The sequence below is a fragment of the Petromyzon marinus genome (genome assembly GCF_048934315.1).
Source record: "Petromyzon marinus isolate PM22_M1 ecotype Great Lakes invasive population chromosome 84 unlocalized genomic scaffold, UKy_Petmar_22M1.pri1.0 chr84_unloc.3, whole genome shotgun sequence".
Classification (NCBI taxonomy): domain Eukaryota; kingdom Metazoa; phylum Chordata; class Hyperoartia; order Petromyzontiformes; family Petromyzontidae; genus Petromyzon; species Petromyzon marinus.
Window position 1 is genome coordinate 2110797 of NW_027422640.1, and position 6162 is coordinate 2116958.

The following is a 6162-nucleotide window of genomic DNA, read 5'->3' on the forward strand; positions in this document are numbered from 1 at the left end:
AAACCAATCACCATATCGTCTCCCACTGCTGCCTCCACTAGCAATAGGGCATAGCCCACAGTCAGCCAACAGGAGTCGATACACCCACCACATTCGGATGGAAAGAGAACACCAAGAGAGTATGAAGACTCCCATGCAAACAGCAAAGGCAAGAATACCAACAGAACACACACAGGAAGAGGACGCACCCAACGCAAAGATAGCCCAAGTGAACATAAAAAACTCAAGAAACCCCAAAGCAGTCACCGAAGTGGTACCAGAGGGTAAAGGGTACCATCTGGGGGAATTAACCAGCCAGGGCCTTAGTGATACTGGAGCAGAAATATCCATGATATCCAGAGACCTATTTGATGAACTCCAGACTGCCCTCCAGAGGAAGAATGAAACACGACAGATGATGCCAAGTAGGCTTACCTACTCAGGATGCGAAGGGACCCACATGCGACCATTGGGCAAGGTCATGATGAAGCTCACGTTCAACGAAATCAACATGAGCCATCCAATATATGTCGTACAGAACCCAGGAAAAGAGCTGATCATTGGGATCGAACTAATGAATCGCCTTAAACCCATTATGAACCTTGAATCCCGACATATATGGGGACAGTCAATGCCGGAGCAGCACAAGGATCCAGAAGATGAAGAAGTCGGAAAAGACTCTACGGGAATTCAAACGATGACGCAAGAAGCCAGCGCCCTGTCACAGATAATCAAGAACGAAACCATGCGTCCAGCAGAAATACGGACCACTCAACTACTGACCAACAGATTGGGAAAGGACCTTGAGGAAATTTCGATTTAAAGCTTTCGTGACTGCAATGATTCATCTTCTTTGGTTCTTTCGGTAAAGTCACGTAGAATGAGAATAAAATAATAAAATGATAAAATAAAATAACACAATACAATTCTCACGACGTTTTGGCCACAACACAAGCGGCCTTCATCAGGCGAAGGGACGAGACTGTCTGGAGGACAGCGCTGGAGCGAACACAGCCAAGCTCAGACCGCGACCTTTAAGCTGTGTGAGAAAAAACAGAGCGCCTTGACAAAGGAATTATCATATAATTTAGCATTGAAATAGCTGAGTGATTAGCTTGTGACTGGTCACAGAAATGGTTATGTTAAAGTCAAAGCCTACACATCTACAGAGGCACCTAGTACAAATCAAACAGGATAATTTAGCATTGAAATAACTGAGGGATTAGCTTGTGACTGGTCATAGAAATAGTTACGTTAAAGTCAAAGCCTACACATCCAAATACGCACCTAGTACAAATCAAACAGGATAATTTAGCATTGAAATAACTGAGGGATTAGCTTGTGACTGGTAATAGAAATAGTTACGTTAAAGTCAAAGCCTACACATCTACAGAGGCACCTAGTACAAATCAAACAGGATAATTTAGCATTGAAATAACTGAGGGATTAGCTTGTGACTGGTCATATAAATAGTTACGTTAAAGTCAAAGCCTACACATCCACAGAGGCACCTAGTACAAATCAAACAGGATAATTTAGCATTGAAATAACTGAGGGATTAGCTTGTGACTGGTCATAGAAATAGCTATGTTAAAGTCAAAGCCTACACATCTACAGAGGCACCTAGTACATGGACGCCAAAGGGGCTTCAACAACTCGACTATCATATAGTAAACCAATGTGAAAAAACCTAAGTCTAAATTACATCAATATAATAAATGTACTCAATATATTCTTCAATAAGCTGAGCTATTAACAGTAACTGGGTATACACTATATAATGAATACTATATAGTAAACCAATAAAAAACAAAACTAAAATATAAACTACCTCAATGTTATCAATAAACTCTGTATATTCTCCAATCAGCTAAGCTACCAACAATAAGTCGTTATATATCACAATGCTATATGGTGAAAAAATGGGTGGATTCTTACCATCAACTTTAGCACCACGGATAGCTACGAGCCCCGTTCAGACGGACGAGTTCATCCATGGTCGGAACGGAGGAGGGGGAGAGAGACAGCTGCGAGGCGCTGTTATACTCCATGTTGTAAACCATACCATTAACCGTGGTGTGAGAGGTATTAAGAGTCAATGCCAGCGAAAGAGCTGCGGTCTGAAGGTCATCATAAAATACAATTAATTAAGAACCGAAATGGTTTAAAACATCTTTCCAATGGTTACTAAGCCAGAATCCATCTTCTCGGTTGAAATTGTCTCTGTGCTTGTATATGTGAACGGCCTCATGAATGAATCTCTCATGGTAGCCGGTTGGTTGCAAAGAACCACCGTCTTGGAGAAGTCAATGTCATGTGAGCCCACTGAATTAAAACAGTGATCTGCCATGGCAGAGGAGTTCGTTCTACCGTGTTTCAAGTCTGCTTTATGTTCGCGGATGCGGTCCGAGATATGTCGTTTGGTTTCTCCAATGTAGCTACTACCACAGAGGCACTTCAGTTTGTAAACGCCTGGGTACTGTATGTCTGGAACAGCATCTTTTACAGAAGGAACCAGATCACGGATTTTATGTACTGTGTTGAATCGGACCTGGATCTTGTGTTTATTCAGGAGATCTTTTTAGTGACCCCTGCAATGTAGGGTAAGGTAATGGTTTTGAGTGGCTCCACAAAACGATCCTTCTTCATGACTGGAGTGATGGCTTGGCGGATTGTGTAGTCGGAGTAACCATTAGCCCTGCGAGCCTGGTGTACGTGCTTGAGTTCACTGGTAATGTGTTCCTGGTCGGAAATGCATTGGGCTCTATGGTATAGAGTCTTGATGAGGGAGTTCTTCTGGGATGGATGGTGGTGGGAATCCGGTTTCAAGTAAGCATCTGTATGGGTAGCTTTCCTGTAGACAGAGTGGCTCATTGTACCATCGTGTCTCCTTTTAATTAAGACATCCAAAAAGGGTAGTTTGCCATCTTTTTCGACCTCCATGGTAAATCTGATGGCTGGGTGTATGGAATTGATGTGGTCGCGGAATTGGTCTAGAGCAGGCTGGCCATGTGGCCAGATGACAAAAGTGTCATCCACGTACCTCTTCCATAAGGTCGGGCGTAGAGTGCATTTCTGCTGCAAATGCCTCTGGAAGTTTCATGCGGTTCGTATGCAATGTGGCAACACGAAAATGACCCGTTTTCCCATTGAGGGATTTCTGTGCGACCCTAACAGCCCCGTGACCCACAAGAGAGACATCCCCCCCCCCCACCCAATTTCTAGCGTTTGACGGGGTCTATCCGTGAAAAATATTCAATTTTTTGAGTGCACATGCATTTCTGCTGCAAATGCCTCTGGAAGTTTCATGCCGTTCGTATGCAATGTGGCAACACGAAAATGACCCGTTTTCCCATTCCGAGGGATTTCTGTGCGACCCTAACAGCCCCGTGACCCACTAGAGAGACATCCCCGCCAATTTCTAGCGTTTGACGGGGTCTATCCGTGAAAAATATTACATTTTTTGTCGAGGAGCCACATGTACCTCCATAGTAGCAACTTGCAGACGAGGGTGCTCAGAGCTCACGGTGTCTCTCGCGTGGTCCGGGTCTCTGCGTGGAGAGCGGGAGACAGAGGTGAGGGACACGCAGAGTTGAAGGGACGTGACACACCCACGTCTAAACGCACGTCACGTCACAATGCGGACTCTCATCATCAACACGGACTCACATCCTCACCAGTCACCCACAATATGAAAAACATAAAAAACAACAACTGCCATTCACCACTAAGTAGCGGTGATGTGACCACGGCGCCTGTGCCTGGCCAGGTGCACTTTGAGACCACGTGAAGTGCCGAAGGCTCACTGACAGGCGGTCACAGGTCAGACCCAGGTGCCATGAGTTGTCTGACTGAGATGACTGTGCCAACTTGCTGCATTTTAGATGCCCGGCTCAAAGGTTGTTGTCGTGAGCGTTGCTCCTCTGTTCGGACACCACTACTAACACTACTCCTAACACCACCAACACCACCACTACGAACACCACCACTACGAACACCACCACTACGAACACCACTACTAACACCACAATTAACACCACGAACAAAGACAAAGATCCCCCGTATAGCCTTAACAGACTGTTGGGGCAAGTGCTGTCCGCGAGCACCTATGAAGGCCGGCACGGCACACGAGGGGGTGGGTGGCCAACACCACGCCCGGCCGCCTTTGTCTCCCCAGTGGCAATGTTTGCACCTCGCACCAGGTACTCATTTAAGGCTGAGTCGGTCTAGGGTGAGGCCCAGGACCAGTTCAGATCATCGTCACCAATGTTGGCTGTGAGCGGGAATCAAACCCAGGTCGCCAGGTTCTTAGCGCAGCGCGCTAACCGCTACACTACCCCACTAACACCATCACTAACACCACTACTAACACCAATAATACCACCAACACTAACACCACCACTAAGACCACCACGAACACCACTACCAGCACCAATAATACCACCATCACTAACACCACCACGACTAACACCAGCAAACAAAAATTCCACCATCACTAACACCAACAACAACAATCGCAATTCGCCACTAAGTGGCGGTGATGTCACCACGACGCTTGTGCCAGGCCATGTGCACCTTGAGGCCACGTGAAGTGTCGAACGCCCGCCCGCTGGCAGGAGGTCACGGGGCAGACCCAGGTGCCACAGGTCGACTGACTGAGATGACTGGCTGATGCACCACCTGTGCCCCTTACTGTGCCAACTTGCTGTGCTTTAGCCATCCGGCGCTCTGCCCGTTGTTGTGAGCGTCGCTCCTCCGCTCTCCATTGTTGTTGGAGGGCGACTGCCTCCAATTGCCCAGTAGCGTCCTTCACGAACCTCTTCCACAGAGGCCAATCTTGACACAGCTGGTACCAGTTATCGGCATGTCCACTCAGCTCCACATCCTGCTGTACCACATCACTCCATCTCTTCTCTAGCCCGTGCTACGTCCGTTCAGCCCCCTCGATCCGGCCAAATAAAAGCTGCTTGGGCATGCAGTGATTGGGCATGCGGGCTACATGGCCCAGCCAACGCAGCCTTGCCTGCCAGAGGAGCTCACTGATGGGGCTTTGTCCAGATCTTTCGAGGATTTGTGAGCTTCTCACACAATCCAGCCTGGTTAAACCCAGGATTGATCGGAGGCAGGCCAGCCTCAACGTTTCTAACCGGCAAAGATGTTCCATTAGGGGGGTCCACGTTTCACAAGCGTAGAGAAGGGAGGGAATGACTGTGGCTGAGAAGACCCGAAGCTTCGTGTGGAGCGACAGACCAGGTAGCTTCCACACAGCGTTACGCAACTGCTGAAAAGATAATGCCGCTCGACTGATTCGGAGTGAGACCTCTGCTGTTAAACTGGAGACGGTCATGAGCACACTGCCCAGGTATGGGAAACTTTCCACTCTCTCCACAACTGCCCCATCACCGATTGGGAGTTGTGGGGGTGGATTGCCCGATGGTACAAAATACCCAGGCAGGTGCTTCGTTTTGGTGGGGCTGATGGTAAGGCCCCACCTCTTAGTGGCACACTCCAGTTTTAGCAGCAGCGCCTCCAACTCCTCCTCTGAGTGAGCCGCAATTATCAGGTCATCGGCATACATAACGTAGTTGACCAATAGGGAGCCATCCCTTGACGGCATCCGGGCATTGATCAGCCTCCCACTGTATCTGTACCAGATGGAAATTCCTCCGGTACAGCTACTGAAGGCTTCACGAACTACGTGGTCGAAATAGATGTTAAATAATGTTGGAGCCAGAGGACATCCCTGTCGCACCCCAAGGTGAACAGGGAATGGCTCCGACTCCCGGCAATGTAGTTTTACCTGGGTCCGCTCACCATAATGAAGGTCCTTAAAGATCGTGAGCAGCGGGTCAGGGACTCCGAAAGCACGAAGAACCCAGAGCCCAGGCCTACTGATGGTGTCATAGGCCTTTACCAGGTCAATAACGCAGAGATGTAGGTCTTGTTGGAATTCCCTACACCTCTGCTTTAGCAAACGGACAGAAAATATGGCATCTGTGCAGGACCACCCTTTCCTGAAACCACATTGGGGCTCCGCAAGCCTCTCCTCAGCATGCCTGGTAAGGCAGTGTTGAATAATCCTTGGCAGGACCTTTCCCGGCACACTGAGGAGTGAGATGCTCCTGTAGTTGTTACAGTCACACACACACAGAGCCTCACACAGACTCACACAGAGAGACTCAC

At 48.3% G+C, this 6162-nt stretch overlaps 1 long non-coding RNA gene across 4 annotated transcripts in view; it reads right to left on the reverse strand.

The window, feature by feature from the left end:
* The window catches only part of LOC142908447 (uncharacterized), an 82127-nt gene that overhangs the window by 23229 nt on the left and 52736 nt on the right, over positions 1–6162 (reverse strand). For all 4 annotated transcript variants that reach the window (XR_012931779.1, XR_012931781.1, XR_012931782.1 and 1 more), the window contains exon 3: positions 3464–3530. This is a non-coding gene — a long non-coding RNA (uncharacterized LOC142908447). The remainder of the gene's footprint in view (positions 1–3463; positions 3531–6162) is intronic.